Below are 12,864 nucleotides of genomic sequence, written 5' to 3' on the forward strand. Positions count from 1 at the left end.
AGCCTGATTCTACGCCTCTATCATTGACTGTGCAAGAAGGAGACTAGAGAGTGAAGCCACCGTGACACCTACGAATCCTCTGAAAGAGTTAAAAGCTTTGCATGTTGAGATGGGAGAGAAAAAAAATCATAATTTTTAAAGGTAGAAGGTAAAATGAATGCAGCAAAGTACAGGGAAATCCTGGAGTCTGCAACAGAACTGCAACATGTGGCATTTTTCAGCAGGACAACGTCCAGAGGCATACAGCAAAACCTGCACAAGGTGAATGTTCTGGAGTGGTGGAATCAGACCCTAGACCTAAATCCAATAGAGAATTTGTGGCTGGACTTGAATGGGGCTGCTCACTTACAAATTCTGTGCAACTGTACAAAGCTTGAGCAGTTTTGCAAAGTAGAAGGGACAAAATTGTAGTTTTTCAATTGTCAATGCTGAGTAATACCTATCTACTCAGGCTCAGTGCTGCATGTCTGCATCATGGCTTCACATTACATTTAGTAGGACCATTGCAGATATTTCTGTCCTTGTTTGCAGCCAAAGATGTATCTGCTAAATTCTGACATGGAGGGGTTGAATACTTAAGCAATCAACTTATTTATCTTTATATTTTTCATTTGACATTACTTTGTAGGTTGTGTTTTCACTTTGGCATGAAATAATATTTATTTAAAAATTGTGATCCAAAAAACACATTATATTGTCCATGATTCAGTGTTGAAAAGTAGATGGCAAAGAAAAAAATCCTGTGGGTGCCAGGCTCCTATGTGTGGGCAAAGAGCAAGTCCCCACAATGTTAATATTTTAGCATGAAGACTTAAGACAAGTGCTGGGCAACAATGCCAATTTTTAATCATGATTAATTGCATGATTTTTCTGCAATTAATTGCGAATAATCGCAATGTATGCATGAAATTAAATAATGAATTTAAAAGTAGTGTATTCTACACTTTTATTTTAAAATTACTGTTATATGAACAAAATGCTTTAGACAAATAAAGTGCTTTATAACAGCACTATTCCCTTTACACAGTAGCTGTTAATGTAATCAAATCAAATAAAACCAAAGCTATTTGCCACTGCAAGGGCATTAATGTTTAATCTGGTTTGTTATAGAAAAACAAGTTACCCTCAGAGTCCAGAGCCAGGATCATAACATTATAACAGGAACCTTCCCAGCAACAGCAAATTAACATTCATACATCTATTCTTATTTTTTTTCTGAACAGGTACCAGCAGAAACACTTTTCTTTTATCAGGGAGCAGCAGAAACAGTCTATGTTCAGTAGCAGCTGTCCCTGTTAGAGTGAGGTGAAGTGGTCAAACACACAAAAAAGTACACAGCTGGGACTGACTATGCAGAAGACTTTTTAGTTTGTGAAGTCCATGTTTGTGGTTCTTTTTTGGCCTTTTTAGGCTTTAATATATAGGACAGTGGAGAGTGACAGGAAATGTGGGGAGAAGAGCAAATAGACGTGGGTCAGACTCAAACCCATGACTGCTGCATCAGGGACTATAGTCCTGGTTTATATTGTCACATAAAAAAAAACTTTCAGTGATGCAGTTTGAGGCTCATGTGTGCTGTCATTCATTGCGATCCTAAGAACGTTCCTCTGATTGACATCTTCCACAAAACTAATCAGAATGCAGTGTATAGCTTACTACTCCACTGCTGCATTTGTTAGCTTGTCTTGTTTCTCTTTCTCCCACATGCTGCATCCAACTGAAAATGATTGTAAGTCAATGCAATATTCCCTGGAGGGATGGAAAGTGATGTGATGTGTGAGTGTAAGTGTGTGGATGGCAGCATGTAGTGAAGGGGTGCTGGAGGAAGTTGATCTATGGAATAGTAAACCTCTCCAGGAGTGTGTGGGAGCTGAATGGAGCCCAGTGTAAGTCTGTAACAGCAGTCGCTCACAGAGTTCATCTCCTTCTCAACTGACTGCTACTGTGTTCAAGCTTCTTTCTGAGCTCTGGTGGAGACAACACGCTGTTATAAAATGCTTGCTGCTTCCTCTTCCCATTGGTAATGGCTGGTAGAGGACAGCATATGTTACTGACTAGAGAAGCCTCATCGCTGGTGTTCATTGCTCATCTTACAATTTGCAACTCAGCACTTCCGATGATCTCATTTCAATAACAAAAACTTGTATATCTTATTCAATTAAATAGATGTTTAGAATTTTCAGGAAATTTATGTTTAGTCAAAGTTCATTTTCTGATATGATGTCTTATATTGTAGTCTGCAGTAAGAAAATATTACATTCGCAGTGTGTCTGATGGAGCCGTTGATGATAATGTCTCTGTGCACTTGGGCAGTGCATCTAGAACGGTTCTAAAACCAGGAAATGTGGTAGAGGAAGTACTATTTTCCTTGGTAGGTCTGACCACTGAAAATCATTGAGAACTAGAATTGATGAAAAATACATTTTAATTTAGCAGCTGTATTCCTGGTCAATTAACCTCATTCACAGAAAGTCAACATGCAAGTTTTCAAAAAGCACAGAACTGTAACACACTGGCTTTCATACACACAGACACGCACACCTACACACACACACACACATATACACAGAGGCCACATTCACGTTTCTCTTCCACACAAATCCCCCACGTCATCCTGTCACAAAAACAAACATTCTGAGCAAAATATTTTGAAGGTCAACAAGAACCGTTTTCACATCCTGTTACGGTCACACCGTATCTGCTGTCTCACGCATGCACTTCTCTGCCCATGGGAACTAAAATAAATGTCTTTGTTGCTTCTCTGGTTCTACAGCAATCGGCTTTCAAGACTGAATTATTTGCTTCATACAGCCAGCTCTTTCTAGCTCATGGCCCATCTCAGAATGTAACACCTACACAATGTCACTCTAAAGAGCAAATGAAGTCCTGTTAGTCAAAAACAATGTCTGAACTCTCTCTCAAATGCGCAGTCCTGTCTGTTAATGTGGTTGCAACTGACTCTATCAGATTCATGTCTCAGCAGGGTGCTCATTTTTGCTCACAATGGCACCACGCACAAGCAATGTACTTTGAGTTGTGTGAAGTGATTTGAGGAGGCATTTTTTTTCCCACATTTCTGCACCAATATTGGTTTAACATCACAGACAGCAAAAGATACAGTTCGCAGACAACATTGTAAAACACCTGTCTCATTCAGTTTACCCCACAATCTATGTTACAAGCATCTGACAGATAAAAATGTCAACAAAAATAAAACTTTACTGCTAAAAAGACAGAATAGGTCCGATTAATGGGACCAGTGATGAATGTCAAAACATTAACAAGAGTGGAAATTCAGTTTGTTCCTTCCAGTTGTTTGTAGGAGTCTTTCCTCTGAATTTATTAACCTGCACCATTAAACAGCGACAAAATCTACATGAGCATCTCCAAAACAAGAAAGTTTTGCACGTTTTATCAATTCAAGAAATTATCAAGAAAGAATCAAGAAATTATCCCTGACATGGACACAAGACCAGTCAGAATCTGACAACAGGTCACACTATAGTTTTCTTCATTGATGAGCTGTCACAAAGAGACACTCTTTTGACTGCAGTTGTCATTTGTTACATATTAGCCAATCTCATATTGAGTCCTGATATATACCATTAAGTAAAGCAATAGTTGGATTATCATCACACATTGACAGAATTATCAGTGTTTAGAAAATTATATACAAACTAGGCTGTTAGTTACTTGGAAAATTTGATAAGCTGCTATATACTCATACAAGCTTCTTCTAAACACTCCTCTTCCGTTCTGGAAAGTCACAACCCTTTGTCTTAAGACCCAATCAGGATGTATATGATGTAAGCATATCAAAAGTTAAACACCTCATCTTTTTTATTTCTGCTAGATTGGCATCATTTCTGTTTAGCTCAGCGTGACCTAAGTTTCAACTCATGGATGCAGACAAAGAGAGGGCATGCACTTCCGGTCTTATGTCCTGTATGGGTTCCCTTATATGGGCTCCATGGGCTTCCACTGGGTTGCCACTTACCATAGGATTATTTAGTCTTCCAATCTTATCATCGTTTGCTCTTAAATTTGATTCAAAAGCCTGATTTTATCATTTGTTCAATCTTAAAATGCCACAACAATATATATATATATATATATATATATATTCCAAATACACAAATGTCCAAAATATGGATTGATCCAATAAAAGTCAATACTGGTGCATCTATTGGTCTAACTATACTGCAGAAGAGCCTGGCTATAACAGGCTACAACATAAAACTAATTAATGACAGCAGGAGGTTCTGACATCCATCTCTGCATGCGTACTTCACTGCAGTGTGATGTTAGAGAAAAAAGGCCTACCAGCGCAGGGAGTACAATTTCATACATATCAGATTGATATGTGTGGCGTTTCCTCATTAACTATAGCTTAACCATGAATAATTTTATCTAGTAACCTGCCAAACTGTGCTGATAATTTTACACCTTAATATGACAACAGTGGCTGGCAGGGAGGTCCAGGACCCAGCAGCACCTGCTCATCGAGGACATCTGCAGGGTGACTTTGCACACACACGTTCTAGTTCAACCACATAACCTGTACTTGAGTACTTAAGTGTCAACAGCCATGATGCTGAATCTCTAGCAGCTACTGATTAGCACCTTTTTTCTTTTAACTGAATGATTAAGGCCCTTCACATTCCATGTCATGAGACTTAGATTTCTACTGCTATGGATTCAATGAAAAGATATGCCGTGGCTCAGGAAGATCTACCACCAAGTGCACTAAAGGGAAAAAACTAGACACACAAACACGCACATACCTAGACCTAGGTAAGCGGAACCATGTAGGAACATAACTTCAGATGGCACTCTGTCATCAACTGACATCTTTTAACTGGATGTCAAAACACAAACTAAAAGATCCGTGACTGTAACTTGACTGCCACCTCGCACTGTTACTGCCGTTAACACCCTGCGGTGCAGCATGCAGGGAGCAGAGACCGGGAGGAAACCGGTGTTTGGGTGAACAAAGCAGAAATAAGAGAGACCAGGCACAAACCACCGAGCACTCAACAAATATTACCCCTCATATAGCTCAGACTGTTCCGATGTAAAATAACATTCTGATAAAAAACCATAGTTACACACTCTTACCATTCTGTAGCAGGAGAAAAGGTAAACAAGAGAACCAATTATTTCAATTGGTTGCATTGTATGGTGCACAATGTCGAATAAATGTGTGCAGAAACCAGTCAAAATTCCCAGGGTGTGAGAAATAAAAGCAAAATATTAAAGACAGATTGGTTCAAAACTGCTCGAATCCCAGGGTTATGTTAAAATACAGTCATTCCAGAACACGAAAGTGAACCAGTTCAAGTGTGGGATCCACATGGAGAGGATGCCCGATCCTGAGACCTGGCTGCATTAATCAAATCCACGTACGTAATCGAGTGCTTTCTTTGGATCCCTGAATTCAAAACTGCTCTCTGGTGACCAGATGATGATCCAGGCTGGATTCACCAAGGAGAACTTCATGTGATGGTCATGGAGCAGTTTCTTGCATTCGTTAAAGCGGAGGCACCTGTCAATCAAGCTCTTAGAGTAGTCTGGAAACAACATTATGACATGGCTGTCCCAGGTCATTTTCTCCTTGCGGGCTCCGCCTGCAATGCGCTCCCTGTCCTGGAACCTCAGAAACCTGGCGATGAGAGCCCTGGGCCACTGGTTCTGGTCTGGTGGTGATGGTCTCCTAACCCCGATCCTGTGTGCATGGTTGATCTCCAGCTGGTCCACGAAATCGATTCCCCAAATCCTTGGATTAACATCACCCAGTAACGATCGTGTGTTGTTGTTCTCACACTCCTCTGGGAAGCCAAGAAAGCATAAGTTGTTCCTCCTCTCTTGGTTTTCAGTGTCATTGAGTTTCCATCCAAGCTGCTGCATCTCCTCTCTGGTGGCAGGAAGGTTCTCCTGGAGCCCCTGGTGAGCCTCTTGAGAGAATGCTAAATGGCCCTTGACATGAGTCAGAGGCTCAAAAATTTCAGTCAGCTTTGTTTCTGTGGCCAGTGCAGTTCGCTTCATGTCGTACAGTTTCTTATCGTGGGCCTCAGATGTGTCTTGAATAAGTTTTGATAGCCTGGAAAGCTCCCTCGTCACCTCGCAGTTGGTAGTAGCAGGTGATTCATTGGTAGCTAGCGGCATGTCTGTGCTATTAACCTTGTTAGCTTGCTCACTAACCCTCGTGTTAGCTGTGGTGAAACTTGAGAATATCTTTGAATTTTCAGATTTCTTTTGGCCTTCATCGGGCATCTTGCTTTACCTTGCCAGAAAAGTGCGTGTAGCCTCGAAACTCTGGATCTTTGCAGAGTTAATTAAAAGATTATATGCAGGGTGAGCAGAGCCACAGCTTCAGGCAGGAATCTCCACCGCCTGCAAATCATTTCCTTTTCAATGTCTTGGCAAAGCTTTTAAAACACACTGACATTGTGCAACTGATAAACTGATTGGATTTTTATTGTATGTTATTGGTATTCTGTGCTTATCATATTTATTTACTAACTGATGTACTTATTGTAATATTTAGGATTTGACATCAGTAAACACACACACACACACACACACACACACACACACACACACAGTGAGAGAGAGAGAGAGAGAGAGAGAGAGAGAGAGAGAGAGAGAGAGAGAGAGAGAGAGAGAGAGAGAGAGAGAGAGACTTTGTTTCACTATCCCCATGGGGACACTTGAGGGACCTTTATGGTAGCCCTGACCTAATTCTAACCCTTACACTAAGTTTTAACCTTCAGAAACCAGCCTGGACCCCAAGGTGACAGAAATCAGAAGTCCCAAAAGGATATCTAAAGAAAATCATCCTCAGACACACACAAACACAGTCATGCTTCCATTATTTATAAGGACATTACATTGACTTGCACTCATTTCCTGGAGGCACTGACATAAACCCTGTCATTACTGATGTACGATTTGGGTCTTTCTATCCCCATTAGTTTGTCTAGTCCCTACACTGAGAGTGTGTATATAGTTTTATATCCCCACAACACTTGTAACACACACACACACACACACACACACACTCACAGAGAGAGAGATTGTGGGCGTGTCTTTCGGCCAGCTGGAGTAAATAGAGGCGGCACTACGGACTGGGAATGGCCGTGTCTCTGCGCTCCGACACCGGCTGACACATGACCAGCGCTCCGCTCCATCGCTACACGGACCTGAGCTGCGCGTCTCACGGACCTGGCTCGAATTATCCGCTACAGATCGGTAGGTCTCCGTGGACTCTAACTCCTGTTGTCGGGGCGTAGCGTGTGTGTGTGTGTATGTGTCTTGATATTGTGGTGCGTTCTGTAAGGGTACATCGGGGGCATCATTTGGCCGTTGCGAGCCACAGGTGTGCAGGAGGAGAGGTGCGGTGTCCCGCGTTGCTGATGAAAGCGGTCACAGAGACGGTGAGGACGGTCGCGGCCGCACATCTCCACACTGATCGCGGGCAGGACTGCTGAACTTACGCCGCCTGTCCTGTCTACTTTAGGGACAACGGTAAGTGAACTCACAGTTGGCGCTGATTGCTCCGCAGCGTTTTCTGCAGACACGCGCTTGTCCTTAACAGTTAACAAACACGTCGCCGTGGTCGATCCGTGCGTGCATCGGTAAGTGACGTGCGGAAAGCGTTGTAAAGCGTAGATCCCTGGCATGATGTGTCTGCCAGGATTCAGATGGGAGCCCTGCTGCTCTGTGTGGATGTACCTCGAGATGCTGCCAGGACGCATCATTTTCTTCGTAGGCAGAGCGATAGACCACCTATAGGCTTTAGACTGACGGACCCTAATGAGTGTGAGCTTGATGTAGGAGACATGCTTTCCTCATAACTGAGCATCTTCGGCCTCAGCTGCTGTTTGCCAACAAATGGTTCCTGCGCGTTCAGTCTCGTTGTGTGAAGCGTGTTCGGCGGAAACCCCGCTGTTGTTGTGTTCCCGAGGAGACCAGAGCAGTCTCCTTCAACAGGTTAGTGCCCGTCTTCCTCCATAATATCTGCAGGGATGACTCTTGCCAGTGTTGTTGTCTGTACAGGTCTACATCGGGGCTGTAACCAGAATTTTAGCCTACTGAGGTCAAGAGTTTAAACATTCCTTGGTACACCACATCCCCAAACTTCTCCACATATGTCGATTTTTGATCAAAAAAAAATACATTTTTGATAACTGTTATCACACTTAGATTGACCAGTTTTTAAATATCAAGCTTTAAAGCTCATGATTTCTGTCTAGCTGTACAGTGATAAAGTCTCAGATCACTTTGCCTATGTACAGTAAATAGGCCTACATCATGTATTAATATTAATCACTATTTTACGATAATTCTTTAAAGCATGCTCCAAAAAGAAGATTTTCTTACTCACATATGAAATTGATTACATTTTAAAACAATATTATTCATTTTACAGTTGCCCAGTGCAGTATGTAACTGTCTGGATGTCAGTCTTTCACTATAACATTCTGATAATTAGTGTTACTCTTATTTGGTTGCTTACCTGCCTGCTGTCTTAACACGTGTACCTACTGCCTCTGAAACACCGATTTCTACTCTCATTTGCAATCTTCTAACCTTCTAGTTGCTGAGACTGATTCTGTGGTTTTGACTGCAACATGTGTGGATCAAGTGGAATCTGTGCTTGGGTTGATGGAAATATGATGTCTAGGAGCAAAACAAGGACAGGCAGTAGGAGCAGCGAGGATCAGTATTCTAAGGGGAAAAAATGTGTGTTGAGTAACCTGCTCTGTTAAAACAGAAAAAAAAGAAGCTAAACAACAGTTCCATTTCCTTTCATCTGCAGCTGACTTGCAAATGTACAAGCTGGCGTGTGCGAGTGTGTCAGTAAGAAGCTGAGAGATTTTTCTTATTATAGGCTCACATCACTTATGAATCGGCAGCTGCTCTAATGTGTCTGATCTGCTGTGACTGCTCTGACTTTGGCTGCTGCACACAGACTCGGTCTATCAAAGGCAGTATAATATTTACTGGGTTGACTCGCTGTCGGAAATGGGAAATGGTTTGCTCTGTTAAAGCCTGTTATTTTGTTGATTCACCCATCCACTCCAATCTTTCTCCAGTACAGACTCTGTGGCACTGTAGTACCTGTCCTCCTGATTTGCTGCCATTGTAACAACTATGTTAAGCTAAATGAATTTGTCACGATCTAAGTAAGGACACTGAAAGCTTACATGACTCACACTGTAAGATGGTAATCAGCAGCTACCCCCTAGCAGTCACATGACCCTCATCTTGCACGGTATAGCAGTCCTTTGAGCCTCCTGCAGTGATGCTGCTGTTTCCATTCTGCCTGTTTTACTTTTCTGAGGAAGGACTCATCTGTATCTTTTTGACTAAAAGCTTCAGTTAGTGGGGAAATGTGGAATTAAATTACCTTTCAGCAAGTTGAGTGGATGAACGTACTGACAGTGTAGAGATTAAATTCACTCCCAGCTGAGATCATCTCCTCTGATGTGGTCTGGCTGGTCTGCTTGCATTACACCTGCACTATAAATATTAATGAATGTGTTTTTCTCATCCAAACACAAACGCATTTCCAACATGAGGTGAAAAGAGGATCAATTTCCAGTTGCATAATTCTATCATTAAAGAACATAAATTAATGGAAATTCATCAGTTAACCTGTAGCCACTTGTGGCCATGGTGGCAGCGGTTCAGCAAAAGTTAGTCCATATTTTTCTTTGCCATAAATCAAAATGTTACTTCCCTCCAAAACTGACTGATGGGACTGTGTGTTTCATAAAAGCTTTGACATTTGTTGCTCTGAGGGGAGCAATCTTTCAAAACCTTCCACAAATTACTGTTGTGGCCACAACGTTGTGTGTCTGAAAATGTTCAATATGGTGGGGTATTCAGAATGAATGATGTCAATGAGCAAAGCTGCGGTTGAGTTAATTAGAATGCGTCATCCCCGAATTAAAACCTGATGTTAGTTTGCTAAAGATGAACCTTGCCCAGCATCACTGGAGTGGCATCGGTCCCAGGCCTGCTTGCACAGCAACAATAAAGACATTTTGAAAAATACAGGTGAAGTGTAGCGCATATAGAGACAGAGAGCACTTCATCTGGAGTTCGGACAAAAGTATCTATCGGTGTCACTCTTTTCCACAAAATACATTCATAGCTGTTACAACTCAGAACATGTTGTACATGTCTCACAGTGTTCTGATTCAAACAACATAAAAGTACACCTGTACATGCATTTTTCATTATAACTATAATAAAACTTACAATTTACAGTGATATAAAGCAAACTGCTTTAGTTGCATAGAAATATACTGGACCTAAGCAATAATAATAGACCTAAATATCAGTCACAGGGAAATACAAAGCACCTTACTGTATATTACTAATATTACTGTAACAAATGTGATTATTGTCTTTGAACTTTTGTGCAATTAGTACTTAATATTGCCAATGTTTCTGTGGTGCTTTAAGAGTGTAGGGTTCCAAAAATTATTAGTGTACAAAGTAAAAATAAATAACTAGATTAAAATAAATACATTGCAATCTGTCCACAGGACAGATAATAAACATAAAGTCTAGACCAACACATTTTGGTGCCTGCCAAATAATTGGTCTGAATCATGTGGGATCTGGCTGCAGACTTTAGCTATTTAGGCCATGTGACGTGGCTGTTGTTCTTTTTATTGATTTTATGAGACATCAGTTACCCTCGCAGGATAACAATTAGCTAGCTCCACCTTTAATGACAGTTGTAGTTAACGTTATTACATCAATCTTAATGGATAGGGTGCTGTATCAAAGAATGTGAAACTATGATGAGTTTGAGCATAGGCCTGGATGGTTCAGAAGTTTTCAACTTTTTGAAGTCAGTATTGTGGGTATTTCAATAAAGTGGCTTGCAGTGAACATATATTTTACCTGAGTCATTTGACATCAGTGGTCTTGTGTTTATGTGCTTGAGAAATGTCCTTTTTGTTCTGACTACATAGCCAAAGTGTGTACACATTGGCCTAACTCATCTGAGCTCCCCTGAAAGCGTGATTTTTGTTCAATTCAATTCAATTCAATTCAATTCAATTCAATTCAATTCAATTCAATTCAATTCAATTCAATTCAATTCAATTCAATTCAAAACGCTCTATTCATCCCTGAGGGGCAATTAAAAAGACACGGAGCGTAGCACATATCAGTGAATGTGACAACCCACACATACACAGATATGACAAGATGCAGTGCAGTAAGTCAGTCAATAAAAAACTTCTTTTTACTTTTTATGTGGATGGTTATGATTATATATGTTACTCCCCGGAGCAGCGAGCACTATTGCCAAGCAACATTCAACATTCTAGTCTTTCAGACTAACCCTAGCCACAGATTTTAAAACTAATAGCTAAAGTCTCAACTGCAGTTTTTCCTGAAGAATACGCAACCTGTGTTAAACAGTGCTGTGAAAAAGTATTTGCCCCCCCTACAGAAATCTTCTATTTGTGCATATTTGACACACTTAAATGTTTCAGATCATCAAACAAATTTTAATATAGGACAAAGATAACTGAAAAAAACCCACAAAGTGCAGTTTTACATGAAGACTTTATTTACTGAAGGAAAAATGTTGTCCAGCCCCATCTTGATGTAAAAAAGTAATTGCCTCCTTAGCTACCAATCTACCACAATGACCAAATTAATTTTTCAGTCTGGAAAGGGTTACAAAGCCATTGCTGAGGCTCTGGGACTCCAGAGAACCACAGTGAGAGACATAACATGCTGTGGACTGATGAGTCAAAGGTGGAACTTTTTGGAAGACATGGGTTTGTTACATCTGGAGTAAAACTAATACTGCATTCCACAAGAAGAACATGACACCAACAGTGAAACATGGTGGCGGTAGTGTGAGGGTTTGAGGACCTGGACGAATTGTCATAAATGATGGAGCCATGAATTCTGCTATCTATCAGAAAATCCTTCTTCCTCTATGATGAGGTAAAAGACTGTTCACAAAAAATCTGAAACATTTACCTGTAGTTGTTGCTGCCAAGAGTGGCCCAACCAATTATTAGGTTTAGAGGGGCAATTACTTTTTCACAGGAGTGTTATAGGTTTTTAATAAAACTTAATAAATAGTTTGTGTTTTGTAGGTTATCTCTGTCTACTAATAAATAAATTAAATATTAGTTTGATGATCTGGCACATTGAAGTGTAAGAAATATGCAAAAATAGAAGACATCAGGAAGGGGACATAGTTTTTAACAGCACTGTATCTTTCCAACCATTATCACATTCAGACTCGTTTAGCCTTCTGCTTTTTTTTATTTCTTGCTGTAAAGCGCTATTATGGTTGCACTGCGTTGTTGCATCACAGTCTCTGTTTTGTTTGCACCTGCTTCCCAATGAGATCCCATGAGGTGCAGCACTGCTGCTTTGGAGATGACAATCTAAATAATATCCTGTAGTGTGAGAGATGCAACTTAATTTCAAAATTGTTTAGGATTTTGTGTTGATATTTCAAAGCAAAGTATTCTTGCTGCTTCACAGAAGGTGTTTACTATACTGGTCTGTTAACAATAGAAACAACTACAACTACTGTGTTGGTTTAGCTTTTTAGCTTTTCTGCTGTTGTCAATTGTTATCAGTCTCAAGAGTTGGTAGAGATTAACCACAGCTAAGCGAGTAGTTACTGAACTTTCATTCATCGAGTAGACAACATCACAGCTGTAGATGTCAGGGTTTGCTAGATGTGTATTGAAGGAAGTATTTAAATAGACACCTACATTTAGCAAAATCTGCAAATCACGCTCCTGTTTTTAAATTTATTTATTTATTTATTTATTTATTACATTATTTGTCCCTAAATGGCTAAAA

At 40.5% G+C, this 12,864-nt stretch overlaps 1 protein-coding gene across 3 annotated transcripts in view; it reads left to right on the forward strand.

The window, feature by feature from the left end:
• The first annotated feature begins 7,096 nt into the window (after positions 1-7,096).
• Positions 7,097-12,864, forward strand: part of LOC111564509 (cell migration inducing hyaluronidase 1) — a 142,390-nt gene continuing 136,622 nt past the window's right edge. Inside the window, exons 1-2 of one of the 3 annotated variants that reach the window (XM_055010917.1) lie at positions 7,102-7,251; positions 7,340-7,527. The gene's annotated coding sequence lies outside the window, so the exon portion shown is untranslated. Of the gene's footprint in view, positions 7,252-7,339; positions 7,528-7,733; positions 7,993-12,864 lie in introns of those variants that run through there. The other 2 variants (XM_055010919.1, XM_055010922.1) reach the window with 2 other exon arrangements.

Source organism: Amphiprion ocellaris, chromosome 1 (assembly GCF_022539595.1).
Source record: "Amphiprion ocellaris isolate individual 3 ecotype Okinawa chromosome 1, ASM2253959v1, whole genome shotgun sequence".
In the NCBI taxonomy this organism is placed as follows: Eukaryota; Metazoa; Chordata; class Actinopteri; family Pomacentridae; genus Amphiprion; species Amphiprion ocellaris.